The sequence below is a fragment of the Lepisosteus platostomus genome, chromosome 9, assembly GCF_059453375.1.
Source record: "Lepisosteus platostomus isolate fLepPlt1 chromosome 9, fLepPlt1.hap1, whole genome shotgun sequence".
In the NCBI taxonomy this organism is placed as follows: Eukaryota; Metazoa; Chordata; class Actinopteri; order Semionotiformes; family Lepisosteidae; genus Lepisosteus; species Lepisosteus platostomus.
In genome coordinates, this window is record NC_142619.1 from 21,967,813 (window position 1) to 21,989,412 (window position 21,600).

Genomic DNA, 21,600 nt, shown 5'->3' on the forward strand with positions numbered 1-21,600 from the left:
CAAGAAATCACAAGAAATGCATTGCAGGTTATTGTATAGGAAAACCACTGTAAAAGTGCAAAAATTTAACACACTAAAATGTCATAAAGGCAATGTTTTAAATGTATTTTTGCAAACATTGTCTTACAGTAGACTCATAGTTGTGGTACTGCATTCCACAAATGACAAAAAAGTAAAGAAGGAGTCAAATGACATACAGTACAACTGTTTTGAATTATTTTCCATCTGTTATTTAAACTTTGGAAAGTGTTTATTCAGTATAGTTATAAAGTATATGTACATATACTCTTCAAGAACAGCATTTCATTGATGTGTTACATTAACTAATTCATGTTTAAAAAATGGGAATTGCTTTCATTTGTAATTACAATATTGTGAAAACAATATCTACAATTACTCTTGTAAATTAATCTAGGCAAAATGCACAATTTAGCACTGCTTATGACAGTGTGCCCACATCTCAGAAGGTACATGCTGAGAGATAAATCTGTTTTCCCTGCTCTCTTTAGATTGCAGGTTTTATGCAGCTGTTCTTGCAAAGCTGTTCATTTGGACACATTTCTAAATCTTCTTGAAGTGAAGGACAAATGTTGGCTTCTTGTGTTCTCCAAGATTAACATGAACCCTCAAGATGGTGAAGCTACGCTTGAGATGACTGTTCTTTCCCAGGAGCACTGCCAAAACAGAGACCAAAGTCTGTTTTTTTCATGAACAGAAACATTAACCTGAAAGTGACAGATGAAAGGATTTACCTGCCTTCCCTGGTACGTTATCTGCAAACCCAGAGCGTGACACCAGCTGTACTCATCTATGCATCTGCTCTGCCTTAAACATACCGATTAATGAGCAGGTGAGGATTTTCAAACAGGACTGCATTATTCAGAAAAACACTGAAACGTGAAAAGGATGTAATCTTCTGATTCAATATGGTTTAAAGGAAGTTTTATCAAAGAGAATATGTGTATTTTTGTATTTTTATTGGATGAATGCTTGGCAGAGTTTGTGAGAAATGTTAACCAGCAAAAATTGCCAAGATCAATATAATTTGCACTTTTAAGGGTTTACATGGTGTTGGGACTATTTTCTCACCCCCCCATTTATCCCCCCTCCATTTGGATAAACTCACCCACAAATGATCACTACCTCCATTGATGGATCTTTTTTTTCTGATTTTGACAAAACTCGTGTTAATGGCAAACTGATGAACAGAGATAATCACTCCTAAGATATTATGAGGTTCATACTCACATTGCGATAGTTGTTTTTTTATCATCATGTAATTTTGAAGTCATAGTAACATAGCACAGCACAAATACTGTTGCAACAGTGGTGATCAGAATACATGTACTACAGTAAAATATTTATGGAGAAATATAGCTATCTGTGTTTTTGAGACCGTAGCAATCATTGTATACATTGTTTATATGAGAAAATTCAGTTAACAATACCCAGACAAACCTGGTTTTTTCCCATTAGATGCGAATATGAAAATGTAGAACTTTTTCACTTCCTTTTTGAAAATAAGTGGGAAAACATGGATGAAGTAACCATAGCATAAAGGAACGAAACAAAGTATGCAGTAGGTAAATGATAGTATTTAACACTACCTTCTTTAAATATTCTGATTTTTGTCTCTATTCATATTGTGAAGCTTGTATAAAAATTGATTGCCTAGCCAAATTCATTGTAGTCCTTGCAAGAACCACCAAGGCAAAGTTAGGAATTACGTTAGGGCTGCTATGAAAGCTTCATCTGTAAATTACAGTTCCTTTATACATATACAGTAAGTGAAGCAAATAGAAGTAATACTGCTTTCCAAGCCTAAATTTCTTAAATATGAATAATATCCTACTGTCATCAAGCTTACCCTTGTTATTTATTTTAATATGTTCCCTATAATAAGTACCTTTATTACTTATTATAGTAATAAAGGAGCAGAGCGGTGGCTCTGTGGCTAAGGATCTGCGCCTGTGGCTGGAAGGTTGCTGGTTAAAATCCCGCAGCCGGCAGAGGAATTCTACTCCGTCGGGCCCCTGAGCAAGGCCCTTAACCCCAACTGCTCCAGGGGCGCTGTACAATGGCTGACCCTGCGCTCTGACCCCAAGCTTCTCTCTGTCTGTGTGTCTAATGGAGAGCAAGTTGGGGTATGTGAAAAGACAAATTCCTAATGCAAGCAATTGTATATGGCTAATAAAGTTATCTCTTATCTCTTACCTGTTTATGTAAATTTTTATATTGCATTTTTTAACAAATTAGTATAGGCTCAGCTGATTGCAATGTTTCCTAACAAATGTACCACCCAAAAAGCATTTGTGTTTGCACAAAATTGCTGTAGACTTACTAAACTGTGATATTTTCAGAACTCCTGCCATCATTTATTTAAAAAATGTAGTAGCCAGTGACAGTACAAACTACAAAGATGTAAATTTGAAGTGTCATATAAAAATGTATTTGTGGATTACAACAAAAGTATTTTTCAAGGCATATTGCTCTAACTAAACTGAACCCCCTGTACGTTTTAAAGTAATTTTTGTAATTTACTTGAAAATAGGCAATAATTAAGATTCAGATAAGTTAGAAACACTGAATTTCTGACCAAGAGCTAAACTAAAAAATACTTGTAAGTGACAGCCTCTGTAAGAAGGTAATAAGGTTATTAAATCAAAATATTAATCATTAGTAATATATACTGAGAATCATTAAAAACACAACAGCTTTTAATGCTCAATACTTTTTTTTGCATAATTCTTTAGTCACAGGAAGGATAAGTCATGTCATCTTTTAACAAAATACTATAGATTTATTATTCAGGGTCCATTTTTTCCATGCTACTGTTTTAAATTGAATGTCATAATAGAAATGCAAATCTATTCTTTTTATTGTTGTCTACAAAAACAAAATAGACATTAGATTGACCGTAATAATTAATCCCATGCAATGGTGGAGTCACATCTATACTGTACATTCAGGCTCATGTTGAGTTAAGGTTTACATTTAAGATTAATTTCATTCCATAATATTCCAAATAAGAGCAGGACAATATGTAAAAACAGTGGATAATCAACAAATTTCAGATGGATGGCAAAGTCCTTGTTTTAAAAAATTAAACTAAATTGGTGAATCACTTAAATAGGAAATTATATAAGCTTGTCAAAATGGTCTAAATTTTATTGACATATTCCAGTGTCAGACTATTCCAGTGAGCCTTTTCTGACTTGTGGAGTATTCACATGTTCTGAGGATGTAAAAGGCACTATTTTTGCCCTCCTAGGGAGGAATACATACTCATATGAATTATGATCTATTTATGACTGAACTCAGATGTTCAGATGTCCAGATATACAACTGTCATTGTAAGTCCTTAGCTTCAACCTTATATAAAAAGCCTTAAAAAGGAATTTTGTAAACTATTAAGTATAGAATTTTAAGGGGGATATTATAAACCTACTGGAAATAACTACTGAAGAAATATTTTAGTGAATTGCTTGACTCATATTCATATTCTTTTGATTCTTCATGTTCTTTGTTTTATTTTCCACAAAACAACTTTGTATGTGAACCCAGGTGAATTTTTATTTGTCTGGAGGAAATTTAAACTGCTTATCTTGCAGTTCATAGTTTAATTACCTGCAAAAAATGATTTGTATTCTTTATAGTCCAAATTGTATTTCTTCAGTACATAAAAATGAAAAAATTCCCACGTTTGTTAGCTGAAAACATCTCTGTTACACATTTAACTTGAAGTTTGCTTGATTAATTTTAAGGATTTTAGACATATATTACTTGTCTATAAAGTTTAGATGCTGTAGGCAAAAGTAAACTTTTTTTTAAATAACTTTTTGAATTCACACCTTTTTATAAGTGGATCAGTTCAATGTTTGCTGAATATGAAATGTTGTTGCATTTGGGAACTTTTTTAAAAGAAATATCACATTTCAAATAAATAAGATCACATTCATTTGATATAGATACTGTATGTAACTAAAAGGTGAACCTGGTATTTTTGCTGATTTCAACCTCTCTTGTAAGTAGCTCGTGTGTCTTTTCCCTGTTGCATATGTTTCATTTGGGTGCTCTGTTTTTTTTACCACAATCCAAAAACATACTGTACTGGTAGGTTAATTGGCTTCTGGGAAAATTGCCCTGGTGTGTGTGCATGTCTGTGTTTGTGTCTGTTTGCCCTACAATGGTTACCTGCCTTGCACCTGTTGCTGGCATAGGCTCCAGTTCCCCCATGACGCTGAATTGGAAGAAGCAGTTAAAAAAACAAATGGATGGAAGACGACCTCTCTTCTTTCTTTACTCCCTGGGTATGGGAGAAAAATAAATTATAACATACTAAAATAAAGAATAAAATAATTCACTTTTTACATCAGAAGTAAAGGAATAAACACTGAAATGAATATAGACGCATTTCTCCTTGATGTTAGTCAAAATGTTATCCTAATTGAGGATAAATATCCCAACAAAATTCCTCACTTAATTTACATTTCTGTTCACTCAATAGGCAGCTGCCAAAAATTGGGATTGTTGATTGTACTGAAGGGATTAATCTGGGCTTTAAATAAGAAGAATGGCATTGTGGTGAAATTAATATTGTCTTACGAATCCCATGTGGATATGTCCCTGTTGATTGCATCATATATAAATAAAAGAATGTTATGTATTTTTTTCAAAACAGACACTGGAATTTGTGCATGGAAACTTCTCTTCCAGGCAGTCTACTTTTATGATAATGCATCCATAACAGTAAAATAATTTGTGTCTATCTGTCAAGCAGTTTATCACAAGGTCAGCTTTTTCAAAGTAGGAAATAAATATATTCATTGTATTAATTTACAGCTTTAATGTTTTTATTTCAATGATTTTTCTACAAAACCTCTTATCCAGTGTAACTTTAGTTTATGTTAATTGCCTGTACTTAAACGTCTGCCAAAACACAAGTTCATTTTGATCCGATGTTGTCATTCCTTATTTCCCTTGCTTTTTCCTTCATATTATTTATTACATTTCCTGGCAATGTGATATTTTGACCATTTCTTTTGGGCATAACTATTTTAAACATACTTTAACTGTTTCTCTATTGTGTAATAAACCTGATTTAGCAGTAAAAAAGATACAATTTCGTAATAATTACACCATTTTGTAGGCAATACAACTGTGACATTAAGGGTATTTGGGTCAAAAAAGTATGTTTTGAAAACATGTGTGGTTTGGATATAATTGACATTGTATTTATCATTCAAATGAATTTTGTTCTTAAATACCATATTGGTGGACCTATAAGTCTGAGTGAATGTAATGTTAAGGATGAAAACTTTTTGGTGTGGTAAATTTCTATGTGTTACAATTATAAGCATTCATTTTTTTATTTTTTTGTGCTTCAGCACACATTTATTTTGTTTTTCACTGTAACTCCTTTGTTTTTCTATCATATAATTCAGTAGTGCATAACAAATAGGCTACAAAAATGTTTTGAAACTTGTGAATCCCAGCTCAACTGATAATGATGCAGTTGATAGGGCTGTGTCTACTTTATTCCAGCACCCAGTCAGGTTATAGTTTGATGTTGCCAGATGCGGCAACTGTTTAAGAAAAAAGAAAGAATGTTTTATAGTAAACTTTAGAAGTTTGAAGGTTTTACATATTGTATGAAAGTTCTGAGTTCAAGCAGTTTTAAGCTGTCTAAGCAATTGTTATTGGTGGCATCCCCTAGAATTTAAGGTTTTGCTCCACAGAAGAAATCAATGTTGTTTATGTAATACAGTTGTTTATTGGAACTCAAGCAGGCAGAAACATCATTCCGTACAGAGAAAAAGATTTTCAATGGTTTTAACTTGACATTTTAATACATACAAACTATCTAAAACAAAAGGCTACCAGTTAGGAGGTTAGTTTGGGTGCCAAAACAGTAAAGTAAACTGTAGCCCAGTGGATGTCTGGGTAGCAGCTCATTCTGTATTTTTGTAATAATATAAATATATATATAAAATAAAAGTTTATCTACTTTTGTCTTTGTTTGAATTTTGTGAACATTCTGGTTGCACAAGAGGCAGAAACAATTCTACACCATTCAGTCCCTTTCCACTACCATCTGTGCCTTAAAGTTATTACATTCTGTACCTTCCTAGCCTATTTTTGTAAAAAGCTTTACAGTAGTTCATGCTAGTGTTCATGCAACTAATGATTGACAAAATCTGTTGATGCTGTCTTATAAAAAATCTTTGCAGGTAGCCTGCATTAAGACAAAGATTTGTATCAAATATTTGAAATAAGGATTGCATTGCTACATTAGACACACAGAAATTTTCAAGCATAAGAAAATACAGAAGGGGATCAATGGAAGCAGGAAATTTAGTCTTGTTTGTGGCTTATAGATCTAGGGATCCCGTTTAGTTATTTCCAATAGGCATTAGATTGAAGTAGTGATTAGGGCTTTGGATTCCAGAGAATCCTTGGTGGGGTGTTTCTGTTGTATCCTTGAGCTACTAACATCATTCAAAATTCTCCAGTGAATCTCCTGTCATATCCATCCGTCCCCAGGTCATAATTTCAACTAAGAGTTTGTTCTTAAATATTTAGTCTGGTAAGAAAAATGAATCATAAAAGAGGTTGTATCCTCCTTGTATCCATTTTTTTTTTACATTTTTGAAGTCTAAAGTAAAACAAAATATAATTTCCATTTATTCCAATGAGTCCTTTTCAATCTCAACTTATCCACAGAAAACATCTGTCTGTTTGCACCTTCTGATATATCTGCTCCTTTTTTCCAGTTTTCTTGATATTGTCAGCCCCCCTGAATCTCTGGAACAACTGCAACTTCTGCATCTCCCATTCCCCTTCTCTCCCTCCCCATTCCTCTCTTTTCTGCAATTCCCACTTGCGTTACACTCTCCCTCTCTCTCCCCCATTTTCTCTCTTCTTTCTGGTTGAGTACCCAACTCACTGCTCCTTAAGCTAACGCCTGTCTTTGTTGTTTTATATCTCCTTCTCTCTTTCCTTCCCCAATCTTCCTTTTTCCGGTTCCTGTAGAAGTCCTAGGGTGTGAGCACGTGGCGTCAGTCTGCATTGATAGTTATCGTTCTCAAAACTCCTTGGTCCTGATGCCAGTGCCAGTTACAACCCCAGCTTAAATGGCTGCAGATTCCCAACCCTCTTACCCGCATCCACTGGCATCCAACCTTCCCTCCCCCGCTTCCAAAACGCTTCCATTCCCAAGCTCTAATGTGCACCAAGCTCACCTGTTTAGAGCTATTTTTCTTCAGGATCATCATTTTTATAACAACCCTTAAGCTGTAATCGTTTATTCTTTTAGGGGTTCTTGTTGGAATCTGTCCTGAGCCATTAGGTCACAGCAAACATCAGCAAGTGGTAACCCATTACCAGTTCCTATTGTACTTCTGTGTCAGTGCAGATCACCTCAGGCTATTATTTCTTTTCGGCACAGTGTCTTCCTGTGCAGCTCAATACAGAAAACTGCTGAATTGCGTTCCATCACCTGCCTCATACGCAATTCTCATTCACTCCATGCCATGCCATTTCCTCAGCCAAGTGAGTTTAATGCCAAACACTAGACTATTTAGTATGCTCCCCTGTACATTTATAATCTCATCGTGTTAATTATAATTTGACTGATCTACTGAAGTAGAGCTGTTGAATCAGATGTTCAGAAGAAGGTCCAGTTGAATTGTCATACCTCTGTTCTCTTATGTATGAATATTCACCTGCTGAGACTCTTTGAACACATCTTTTATAGTGTCCCTCCCAGTCAATCTTCACCCTTGCAACAGCATCCTTGGTTCATTCCTTGTCAAAAGAGAGGGGTTTTGGCAGCCCTGGCCTTACAATTACAAAGCATGTTTTGCAAGATCCAGCATCCTGAAGGAGGGAGCAAATTTCAAGAGTTTTCACACATCATCATTTGCATTTAACAGATTCCAGGAACCACACCAAGAGAAAGTAAATAAAAATGTTAGTGCAGGTCTTTTGGCCCTTCCCTAGCAACAAGATAAAGAGCATACTGAACTTGTTTCATAGCTAAATATATAGTTATTACATGATAAATGAAAGGAAATATCAGGACAAAATTTGTTTTTAATTTATTCCTAAATTTGTGAATATGAATATTAAATAGTACAATATAAGGGAGATTTAATGTAACTTGTGTGTACTACTTTGAAGTGTTACTGCTCTGTTTATTTAACATAAATCTGTGATTTACATAGTGAGGGTGTGCTCATTTAAAATTCCTTTTGACAGTTCCAAATCTTAGAATTGAATTTTCTGTTAGGCAAGTTCCATGCCACACTCGTCTGTCCAGGTTGTAACTGCACATTCCAGATTTTTCCCTGGTAAGAATATACAAATGTTTATTGAGATTAATCAAATTATTATTTTTTTAATTACCAATTGGTATAAATAATTGTGCTATTGTGACACTTCAACAGACAAATTGTGCTTCCTTCCATAAAGGTTGTAAACCTGCAACAGTGAGCACCAAATTTCAGTATCTGAATTACAGATTTGAGACATCTCTGAATACTAAGAATCCAAATACTTTTAATACAAGCTTTAGGAAATATAAAAAAATATATTTGAAAATTACTAAACTTTCTTTTTTCTCAGTCATTCTATGTTCATTGTGGTCACTGTTCTAATATTATTTTTAAGAATTATTGACTGAAGAAGAGTTTAATTATTCATCTAAAATAGACATGCTATTTAATAAACAACTTTCACAGATATAATACGCTGTTCCTTAATAAAGCTTAATAGGATAATAGGGATTTTTTTGGGGAAAGGCCTGGCTTTTATAAATGGGATGGTCTCCGCCCTAACCAGAGGGGATCATTAATTCTATTCCAAAATAAAGCAGACAAATTGCTTGCTTGACTTCTAAGAGTGCCACCCAGGCCTCAGCCATATGATCCTAAATCTCTAATCCTACCTCTAGTTCATCTCCTGTACTGACCCAGGTTGTACCCAGGTGTACTGACTACCACACGGCATCCCATCAATCACATTACTATTCAGATCCAGATATGAGTGTGAATAGACAGAGTATTGGAACCATCATTAGACCTAGACTAGAATTCAGACGTTCCTTTAGGGGTTGTTGTGTTGATAATTTAATCCTCATTCCACTGGTAAGCCTAAATCACATGAAACTACCATAAAATGCCCACTGTTAAGTGTTTGCTTAGTAGGCAACATATCAGTTCTGGTTAATGCTATGGTGATTGACACCAGCCCTGACCTGTGCCTACTAACAGAAACCTGGCTTAGACCAACTGACACTATTCTTTTAGTTGATCCCTCACCTAATGGCTATACTTTTTTACAGGAAACTCGTTGCTCAGGGCATGGAGATGGCCTAGCAGCCATCTTCAGTGAGTCTCTGAGAATAGAATTAAAATATATAAATGACTTTCACACATTTGAAGCAGTGCTTCTTAAAATAGCACCCGAATCTTCTACATACATTCTTTTAGTGTACAGACCCCCAGGACCATATGCATTGTTTCTTGCTGAATTTGGTGAACTGCTCTCTGATTTAGTTATTATTTAGACAAAGTTGTAATATTAGGTGACTTTAACATACATATGGACATACAGACAGACACCTTCAGTAAACATTTCTTGTCTCAGGCACCTGTCTATCTAATAGAACTTATTAATGTATACAATCCAAGTCACCTGCTTAGATCACAGAATGCAGGTCTTCTTCATATTCCAAGCAAGAATAAAAAAAAAAAATGGTTGGCAGTGAAGCCTTTAGTTACAGAGCCACTAGCTTATGGAACAGTCTCCCACCCCATGTACGGGATGCCAAGTCAATCTCGTATTCAAATCCAGACTGAAAACCTATTACCTCAGCCTAGCCTACTCACACCTTACATCATAGCCTGCTGCAACCACGGCTGCTGATGCTGCTGTACATGCCATTGTGTATTTCTGTGTTGGCCCACCAGGTATATACATCTGTTCTGACCAAACTATGCTATTCTCCTCCCCATATGTCCGGATGGCACCCAGAGTGCGCACCATCTGAGTTGGATGCTGCATTATTGCCATGGATCCAAGAGGGATATCTTGAATATACAGTAGCTATCATTAAGAAGGATTTTGCTGGTCTACAGAGATCTGCATGGAGTACTGACATACAGAAGACATGATGGATGAATTAATACCTTTATTCATTTTTTATAATGTTAGCATGCCCAAACGGGTTAGGCAGCCAGTTGACCTTGGACACCTAGAGGTTTTTTGTCTCCTTACTAAGGCGTTTTTGGTTCCTCTCCTCCATTGTCCTCTGGTCTTTTCTGTTCTGTATTCACAACATGTTTGGTCACTTGCTTTGTTAAGCGCCTTGGGCCAACCTTGTTGTGAAAGGTGCTATGTAAAAATACATTGAATTGAAACTTCCACTTTCTCATTGTTATTTATGAAGGAAAGATATGATATATTCATCAGGGGGGAAGGAGGCATTTTCTAAAAATATTTTTACAGGAAGTACAATGGGAAACTACTTTATAACCAAGGTTTATCCTTATGAGTCATATATTTCCATGTATTTTCTAGCATTATATAATATTTTCTGCTATATTAATCACTGTACACAACCAATGTACAACGTGATGTATTAGGTTACTGTACGTTTCATAAATAAAAAAGAACATTTGTTCTTTCATCAGTGTAATACAGAGAAAAATTCAATTAGGAGTACATCATTCTTGTATACAGTACTATCCATCCATTTTCTAACTGCTTTATTCAATAGAGGATACCGGAGGAACCAGAACCTGTCCCGGCATGCAACAGGCACAAACCAGAATACGTACATCCTGGACAGGACCCCAGTCCATCTCAGGGCACAAACAGCTATAAACATGTATTAACTCATTACGGGGCCAGTTTTTATACAGTAGGAGACAATTTACCTACCAGTATGTCTTTGGACTGTGAGAGAAAACCAGAACACCTGGAAGAACCCCATAAACACATGGGAAGAACATGCTGTACAAACAGCGCAGCATCATTACTAATATTTACAGTGTAACACTAGAATGTATGATAAAAAAAAGAAAACACATTTTTAACACTGCATTAAAATTAATAGGTAACTGAACTGAAATGGCTATGAACTAAAAATGTACTGTACAGAAGTAGGGAGAAATATATATATTTTTAAAATTATTTTGTATTACCCCAATGTTGACTTTAAGTTCATAAAAACAATAAATATATAATACAAATTAATACAGAATTTCACTCTGTAGTTTTAAATGCCTAATTTACTTAATGGCATTTATTTCCATTTACCTCTGCTGTTGATGACACTCAATCCCCCTCTATTGGTTTCCAACTGGTACAGTGTCAATTCTTGACCCTTTCAGCTTTTCAACTTTCAACACAGCTTCAGCTTCAATGTTCAGCTCTCTAGTATGATTTTATTAGATGTCTTGTTGACTTAAAACATGTGAAAGTAACATAGCCAATTCATAGTGTGAAATGCAGTGGTTACCTCTTCTTGTTTGCCTGCATTCAATTGCATTCAATGCAGGTAATTGAATGTGATCAATTACCTGCAGTGATTGGTTATAATTTAATAAAGCAACATATTATAATAATAATAATAATAATAATAATAATAATAATAATAATAATAATTGCTTACACTTATACAGTATAGCGCTTTTCTGGACACTCCACTCAAAGCGCTTTACAGGTAATGGGGACTCCCCTCCACCACCACCAATGTGCAGCATCCACCTGGATGGATATATTTCATATAAACATTTGTAGAGTCATAACATATTTTCACATACAAAATGGCATTTTCACATTGAAGCATGCTGAGAACTTCCACATGAGAAATGTTCAGGGCCAAGAAGTAAGAGCAGCCCAGGCAAGATTTGAATATAATTTATAATTTATGCTATAAATGCATATAAGTTTAAATATTTGCAATTCAACAGTACTTATTCTCATAGAATCACACTTAGTTATGGCTTTGATGAGTACTCTACGGCCTATAGAGTTAAACTGCACATTTCAATGATTGATTCCATATGTTTGGAATAGGACTGTGATTGTTCTAGCCAGACAAAGTGATGGAAGTTTGTGTCATGCTCCTCAAACCAAGTATAACCTGTCACTAATGGAGTATATTTCGTTTGACTCAGTGGGGGTGGTCCAAATATTTTTGGCAGTTAATGTATTTTTACTACAGATATGGAGTACTTGTGGGAGACGTGGACAGTTATAGTATGTTTTACCTAACAGGGAAAGAACTGTTATAAAAAAGACCCATTAACAATACATTTTACACTTATTTTCGTAATGTTTCATTTGAACGTGCATGAACAAGTCACATTTTAAAAGAGCCGGTGATCATTAAGCATTAACACTGTATTTTATTTTGGTGTGACAGAAGTACACATGATCTGTCAAGTTATCCATGGGAATTAGCCCTAAAGACATTCATGTCAGCCGGCTTTCTTCTGTTCTTCTTGAGCTGGTCATGATCCTGTGTCATCATGAATGTTTCTGGAAACCTGCCATTTTTTGCTGCTTAGATCAAAAGCACTAACATCCCATAAATAGTCATTTTATTTGCCTGTAAATGCATTTGTGGTAATACTGGAAGCTACATAACTTAACTAGCTCTTGAAACATCCACTATTCTGTATTATAATTTTGAAGCATCTCAGAAACTGACCAGTGAAGCAAAACGTGTTTAAAAATAAGACTAGGCAATTTAAATACCTTAAGTCTCTATTTTCACAAGATGAGATTAACTACTGTATAAAAAGAACAAAACATTTAGGCAACTATATACACATTTGGGGAATTGAGTATGTGTCCATAAGTCTTTGGACTGTAAGAGGAAGCTAGAGAAAAGACAAAAGACATGTAGTAAAAGGAAGAACACACAAACCATACAGAACGTGTCACAGTCCAGAAGAAAATTCAGGAGTCAAGAGGTGTGATTCACCATTGCCATGCTACAGTATGTTGCCACTCTGTCCTTTGTATGAAATTCGAATGATGTATTATATAAGCAACTGACCATCATCTATACTAACTTAACTTAGAGAGTCACAATTTGACTACAATTTTACTACTGCTGAAATCAGAGACTCAGAGGCTGTCTCCAAGTGTGCGGTGTTTCTGTAACTGAATGATGTCCTATAGTTAGGCAAGTGGTGTTTGATTGCACTGAAGTGAGTATATCTGTAGTACAATCCCTTCTTTTGAAGGACAATGTGTTACCAGGTCAACTGTGTAGGGAGGAGACAGAGGTAAGTAGAAATCTAAAGGTCTGATTTTGAATGTCTGCCTTTCTATTGATGTTACATACATTAACAAAAGGTGTTCTCTGTTCTTTGAATGTCTGACAAAGGTGTTTTTTTTCTTAATTTAAACTGTTACAGAGAACCTGCACAGGACATTAGTCACAGGTCATGTGGTTTAATGTTACTAACAGTCCCATCCAATAGTTTACTGTTCCACCTCTTGCTTTACAAAGACCTTCCCTGTAGCAAACTGTGAATATATTCCCCCCAGCTGTCGAGCGGAGCTCAATGAGCACATCCCGCGAGACTGTAATTGGAAGCTTATCACAGCTTTTACCTGTTCTGTAATACTCCTGTGAAAACCCTTTAATACTATCTCCCAATGGCTTTTCATTTTGCATTAAACTGCCATAACTGTGGAAACAAGTCTTTTGTGCCATGAGATTCTGCCATTTGTGTGATTACACAAAACAAGGTGACTGAGATACAGTAGATCCTGAAATGCAAGTGGCTGTCCTGAGTGCAGATGAGGCACAAAGAGGCTCTCAATAGTTTTCCACCTCATTTAAATAACATTACTCAGAAGCGAGACATTGCTGCTTCACCAGTAATTTCATCCTTTTCTCAGTATGCAATGGCTCACTCTAGATTTCCGCCACTGACATTTGTTGAAAGCAAAGATTGCAAACTGAAAGTTTACCCCCTTTATAAGTTTTGGCTTCATGTTGTTATACTGTACATCTAATCAGTTACTAATATTCCTGAATTGCAATTGCATCTTTTGTTTTATTAGGCTAGTAGCAGTAGCACACATGTGAGGATCAATGTTACATATTTTCCCATAACTAGATAAAATGCTCCTTAAAAATGTTCTATTAATTATTGTGATAAATTATTTAAATCATTTAGATTAATCAAAATGTATATAAGAAAAAAGGAACAGATTTTACTGTAAACATTCCTAAAAATATTATAGATATCATACTGTATATTTATATACAGTATATATTTATAATAGTATATAAAAGTATATATTTTATATACTATTATACTGTATATACTGTACAGTATATGCAGTGAAATCTGTCACTATTTCAGACAGATCAGTATGTTCCAGTTAAATGCTTGTTGTGATATTTTATCACAAATATCCTTTTCTCTGACTGTTTGATCTTTTCATTTCTGGAAAAGTTGACACCAGCAGCCTTATCACCCTGCAACTCACAACTGGCTACCCACTGAAACTAAGCAGGAGTGAGCCTGGTCAGTACATGGATGAGAGACCTCCTGGGAAAAACTAAGATTGCAAAACTTCCCACTGGCCTTTACCAATCATGGCCTTCTAATAATCTCCATCTATGAATTGGCTTCATTACTCTATTCACTTCCCCACTAATACCTGATGTGTGGGGAGCATACTGGCATGCTGTACTATGGTGACAGGTGAATGCTGCACATTGGTAGTGCTGGAGTGAGTCCAAAGGTGCACTATAAAAATACAGAATTATTATTATTATTCATAGGAGAAACAGGAAATCAGAGTCTGATTTTGACTGCAACAGGATTATTAATATGTGAGCTATAGTATGTGCAAAACATTTTATGACTTAACATGAATTTTCGAAAATTTAAAATTGAATAGGTGAGGTGAGAAATTAATTGTCAATGCCATGTTTATATCTTGGCAGTTGAAGCAGATATGAATCATGCTAAAAAACAATTAAGAATCCACAGCATCAACCTTGTGGTGTGTTGCTATTTTATTACAGTTTAAACCTGATTATTTTTTTGTAGTACAGTTAGGAGATAACTGAATGTTTTTAGGTGGTTGACATGTGGCCAAGTGGTTAACATTGCTTCCTTGCAGTGCTGGGCCACATTCCTGAGGTGCTATCTGTATAGAGTTTGTATGTTCTCTCCATGTGTGCATAGGTTTCCTCCAGGTCCTCCAGTTCACCTCCACAGTCCAAAGACATGCTGGTAGGTTCTGGGAAAATTGGCCTTGGTATGGCAATGTGTGTTTAATGTCTGTTTGTGCCCTGTGATGGATTGGTACAGTATCTCATCCAAGGTGTATCTTGGCTTGTGTCCTGGGATATCTTCAAGTATCTTGCACTGCTAGAGGGGATAGGCAAATTATTCACACCCACTTTTTGATGAATTAATATATGTGAAACTCAAAGACTTTTAAATAAAATCTGTAACTGAAAAGGTATACCTTGTTGTTATACAGAGCATATAAACACAACAAATCAGATTTCTGTGGAAATTAAATACAGTAATTAAGGTATCTTGAAGTCTCTTCAAATTGTGATTTTGCAAGTGCAGGATTTATTCACTTATGGACGAAAAAGGGTATGATTTCTACCATAAATGGTATATTTTTAATGAAAGGGAAGTACAGGAGACTTACAAAAGCATTGTTTTAACCTATAATTCAAGTTATTGGTAGTCAAGTTATTGATTCAAGTGCATAAAAATAAACTAGATCACTATGACACTGTATTATAACTTACCATGTGTTCGTTTTTTTCATTCTTAGAGTACATTTTCATTATTTTTTACATTTTGTTTTTACTATTGTATAAAGTTAATTACATCACAGCAATAAGAAAGTAAATTACATTTACTCACTCCTTTCCCACTCAACCACCTCTCTGTCCTGCTCCTGCTGATTATAAAGTTATTTTCTTTCTCATTTCTTTTGTTATCCTTCTTTTGAGCGAAACCAAGCCTGGCTTTTCCTACACAATCTGATGTTGATCATGTGAAGCAAGAAGAAAATGCTCTGGAAGGAAAAAGCGATCACTAAACATTTTGCGTGAATAGGTGAAATCCCACATGTACATAGGTATGAAGAACCACGTGCACTGATATCTAAATGAACAAACGACAAATGTAAATGAATTATTATGATTAAGTCATATGGGTTGTTTGACCTCCTTCTGTCACGAACAGTTCTTTCCGGGCCCTATGCGGACGACGCGATCCAGAATAGTGAAGACACAAGGGGAAAAATATCATGCAGGAGTCGGTCAAGAGACAGGGGGGCGTGTCCATGCAGTGCTAGTGTCCGGGGGGAGTGAATCCAGGGCGAACAATCCAAGGGTAAATCCAGAGGAGGAATCCAAGACGAGAGGTTAAGTCCAAGACCAGGGGATCCATCCGTAGTTAAAAACCAGAACCGGGTCGGGACCGGCGGGACAAGGAATCAGGACCAGGAAACTAAAACCATAACGGAGCCAGACGCGGCAGGACCCCGGGCTCTCACGACACGGAAATCAATGAGAAGCCAGGAGTGAGGTCAGCGTCTGGCTTTTAAAGGGGAACGGGAATAAGGAACAGGTGCAGAGAATGGGAAGGAACGAGGAAGGGCTGGAGCTCCCTTAAGAGGAGGGGTTAGCGATCGTGACACCTTCATCTTTCAGGCAAAGGTGGGGGCATTATTGTTATTATTAATCTTCTATATGGTGTAAGTCCTGCTACTGTACCTCTACTCTTTTCTGTCTCTGTTCCCCTCTCTACCATCTTGCCACAGTTTATAGACCACCCAAACCTAATGAAGAATATTTAGGTGAGTTTGCCAATTTACTTTCATTTTTATACCTCAGATTTAAGAAGATCCTTATTCTTGGGGACTTTAATATACATATCGACTCAGGGTCTTCCAGTTTAGCTAAGGATTTTCTACATTAGCTCCGTTGGGATACTTTGATCTAACCCAAGTTATTTCTTTGCTCAACACATAGCAAAGGACACACCCTTGATTTAATCATTGCAAATGACTCTTTTGTTTATCAATTCTCTTCCCTTGAACTAGGCCTCTCTGATCACTTATTGTAGTTATTTTTTTTAATCTGAAATTACCTGTTTCTAACACTTCCCCATCATGCTCAAGTTTTCAAAATTGGCGATCAGTTGATGAGCTTAAGTTTGAATATTCTGTTCTATCCTCCTTATTTTGTTTCTTCACCTCTGATTCTTTAGAACTTACGATCTTCTAATAGCATCTGATTCTGATTCTCTTTCTATCCTCATTCTTTTTGATCACAGTTATGCTTTCAACACTGTTAACCATGATATCTTACTTTCTCGTCTTGCGACTGTGTTTGGACCTTTTGAAACTGTTCTTAAATGGTTTAAGTCTTACCTCACTGATCACTGTAAATTTGTCAACTGCCCTGATCAAAGTCACTTATGATTTTCTAATAGCATCTGATTCTGATTACCTCACTGATCGCTGTAATTTTGTCTCTCTTGGCGGATTTAGGTCTGAAATTGGACTCGTTAAGTCTGGTGTTCCTCAGGGTTCTATACTGGGACCCCTACTTTTTAGCATTTACTGTACATGTGTCCGCTTGGTCAGCTTTTAAGATCAAATGGCCTCAACTATCATTTCTATGCTGATGATACTCAGATCTACATCCATACCAAACCTGACACTGATGTGGTGTTCTCCATTCTATATAATTGCATCTCTGACATAAAAACATGGATGACTCAAAATTTCCTTCATCTAAACTATGACAAGACTGAAGTCATGCTTATTGGCACCCCCCATTACCTTTGTAAAGCCAATGCTGTAACATCTGTGGATGGTACTATACTTGAAGTCTAAATTGAAAAACTAAGGGGGTGATATTTGATTAAGGCTTGACATTTGACCCACATGTGCAACATATTTTCATAACATCTTTCTTTCACCTCAAAAATATCACTATACTATGTTCTATGTTATCACTTACTGTGTGTCAGGTTTCGTGTCAACTTCAAAATTCTAATGCTCACTTACGAGGCTCTCCATGGCTTGGCACCTCAGTACCTGTCTGAGCTACTATCGTCCTACTCCCCAGCTCGCAACCTTTGCTGTTCTAGACTCCTATCTGTCCCTTAAGCCTATCTACACTCTATGGGTGACCGGGCCTTCTCCTGTTATGCCCCACAGCTCTGGAACTCTATCCCCAAGGATATCAGAGAGTCATCGTCTCTAAACTCCTTTAAATCTAGACTTAAAACCTTCTTCTTTGGAAAAGCCTTAACTTAACTGGTTCTATTCTTTAGCCCTGTGCTCCTACTGTATTCAGTATCCCCAACCACTGTCTCCTCTCATAGTGTATTCTCATTGTGCATAAGTTGTATTTTTTTATTGTTGTTGTTATCCTGTAAAGCACTTTGAGAAGCCACCTTTTAAGGTGCTATATTATATAAAGTTAATTATTATTATTATTATTATTATTATTATTATTATTATTATTATTATTATTATTTTATGCTGATAGAGATTTGTCTTCAGCAGATCAACAGGATGGTAATACAAGCTCTATATCTGAAACACATACTTTACAGATGCTGTGCTGTGAGATTCAGTCCTATTCTGTTCAACAAGCCTAGTCCATGTGCCTGTTCACCAGTCTGTGAGCCTTAGATCTTAATTAGGACCCCGATCCAGACATGGGGGTGCCACCCCCCGTCAGTCTCTGTGCGTGTCTTGAGTTAATTTATATTTAAAGAAGGACATCCATCATACAGTATGACTGTTATATGCAACTGTTTGGAAGAAAACTATTGTTACACAAAGAGGACAAGCATTTTCCCGCTGGAGTGTTACCATGTCAGAATGATCCCACAGGATTAGCAGCAATTGAGTTCCCAGGACTTGATGCAATGTAGCTCAATGTAGTCAGGTTCCAATCATCCACTTAATGTGAAATTTGGCAGTGACTAGATACACCCACGCAGACCATAACACTTGGATTTCCCATCAACCTTCGCAAGTTGTCATGAAGAGTGGTCTTCCAGACTATGTTCTATCTTATCAACATATCAAGATGTTAATCTACTGAAAAAGTGGAGCACATTTGTTCCTTTCTGTTTCTCTTTCTTGATATTTACCAACCTTGAAATTTAACATGTTACATAACCTGTCCACTATCAATCTAATTACAATGCATAGTGCCTATGGAAACAGTCAAAGCCACTTGATTTCATCATGGTCGGTTAATCAAATTGATACAAGAAACATTTAGTCAGTATTTAAAATCCATGTAGTTTATTTCTCTAAAAATCATATACAGTTTTATTAATGGTCAATACATATTGCAACTTGTATTTAAAGTTGATCATGTTTGGAGTGAATGCAAGTAAAGCTGACATTTTAGCAAAAGAAACAAAAGGCTATTAGTGGCAAAGGTTATCTTTTGATTAACTTTTACTCTTTGTAGTTCTTCAGGTTAATATTTACTCTTAGTAAATTGGTGTAAATTATTGTCAGTAAATACGGTACAATATTTAAAAGAATTAAAATGTTTCTTACTTTTATTGTTTGAAAGTGTAATTAAGTGAAATAATACTAGCAAGCTTTAAGTTTGAAACATTCTCCTATGAATTGAAATCTAAGAATGGGTTTAACAAAATGTATGACTCACACTACACCTAATAAATCACTGGAAGTCAAATTTACTTTGTGTTTTTCACAGCCGTTTAAACCATTGTATGCTAATGTACATAGAAATTAACAGTAATAGACAGACAAGAAAGCCCTATTCAACTACAAAAAGTATTTGCTTTTAGTCATCGAGAGTGGTATGACTCAGAATTGACTCAACAGGGATTTACTCTGTGCTGTGAATTGCATTCCAAAATAATATCTAATTTTTATTTCTGTTCTTCTTTTAGGGCACATAACAAACATTCTTCTTTCAAGAATTGACCTAAATAAACACAAAGAAATGAATACAAGTCATTTAGCAGACATTTTATTTAAATAACAAAGAAAAACACAGAAACCTAGAATGGTACTTTACCTACACAATTTGGAGTTACTGGGTAAAATAGTTTTTCAAACAAAAGCTGCATTATGGGGTACAATCTGCCAAGCTGGTGATAAAGTACAGGTAGGTGTGATAGTAGGCATATAAATTGTTATGCAACCTGAGAGGTGCAGTTTACCAGCAGGTCTGATTCTGATGAATACCTGCCAAGTTTTTAAGTCAATCAGTGTACCAGTTTGCAAGAAAGTAATAGGTTAATGTTTTTTAAAAAAAGAATGGTCAAATTGCCATGGTGGTTTATGCAGGATCCTCATTTTATCATTTAAACGGTATTGTCACTAGAATAATACTTACTGTACAGTACAAACATTTCAGGAGTTGCTGACCTGGTGCTAGCTGGAAGAGTACTGCAGCAACCTGAGAGGTGCAAAACCAGAAGTAGCTTATGCTGAGCATGGATTTTGCAGGTTTCAAATGAATCAGTACAGTGGCTTTCAAAATGAAGAGATTTGTGAAAATCACATAGTGGTAATGTGGTTATCATTAGTATATGCTGGAATGACAATGTCAACATTGAATAAACATTGAAAAAGCAGGAGTTAATTTTAAGGGAGGGGGGCAATGAAGAAAAAGCAATGGCAGTCAGATAGCCATCTTGGTTTATGCAAGAACCTGATTTTCACATGTATTAACCCAGATGGTAGCGGAAGTATACTTACAAAAATATGGAGTGAATTGGACAAACACTTTTTTTTATATCTACAAAAATGTGGAGTGAAGTGGACAACACAGGTTGCATGATGGGCCACATGTCTCAACATGGTTTATGATCCAGGGAAATCAAGTCTCATGCATGCTGTTGACATGCCAAAATCATAAATTCACATGCATATCCACCAAATCCTTGGAATAAACATATGCATCCTATATATAGCCAATATTTGTCTGTATAGACAATGGTTTGTTCCTTGGAAACATTAGTTTAATGTTGTTTCAGTTATGTATTACATTTCAAGAACATCTAGTCATTGAGGTGGTCATTGAGTTTCTGCTTTTTATGCTATTTTCTCTTGTTGCTGTGGAACAGTGTTATGATCGTGACATGCAATTGCAGGTGTATGGTTTAATGCATTTTATTCAGTTATGTTGGTAGATTAACAACTGCTGGCAGTTTTGACAATCCAGTTCTTAGATTTCGGAGATCTCACACAAGTCCCACTGGGCTCTAGCACTTGGATTATCAGCTTGTTAACAAGCGTGGCTGTTCCATTCAGCACGCCGCACCATTAGTAAGTAAGCTGTTCACTTAATATTGGCTTAATGTTAACTGAATTAGAAGGATACACTCTCACATGTACTGTATAAAAGGGTGTGTTAGTGAGACTTACAAGCTCCTCTGCTGAGTTCTCCTGAAAACTTTTAATTATATAAGCCTTTATCTTTCTATAGTACTTGGCAAAATTATCTTGTTGCTTTAAGCCATGCAGTCATGACACTTTGAAAAAAATATTTGTTACATACAGTATATGAAA

The 21,600-nt window shown here is 35.8% G+C and overlaps 1 protein-coding gene across 3 annotated transcripts in view; it reads left to right on the plus strand.

The window, feature by feature from the left end:
- Positions 1-6,011, plus strand: part of kitlga (kit ligand a) — a 42,999-nt gene extending 36,988 nt beyond the window's left edge. For 2 of the 3 annotated variants that reach the window (XM_088647188.1, XM_088647186.1), the window contains exon 10: positions 510-6,011. The gene's annotated coding sequence lies outside the window, so the exon portion shown is untranslated. The remainder of the gene's footprint in view (positions 1-509) is intronic. The other variant, XM_088647187.1, reaches the window with a different exon arrangement.
- Positions 6,012-21,600: the final 15,589 nt, after the last annotated feature.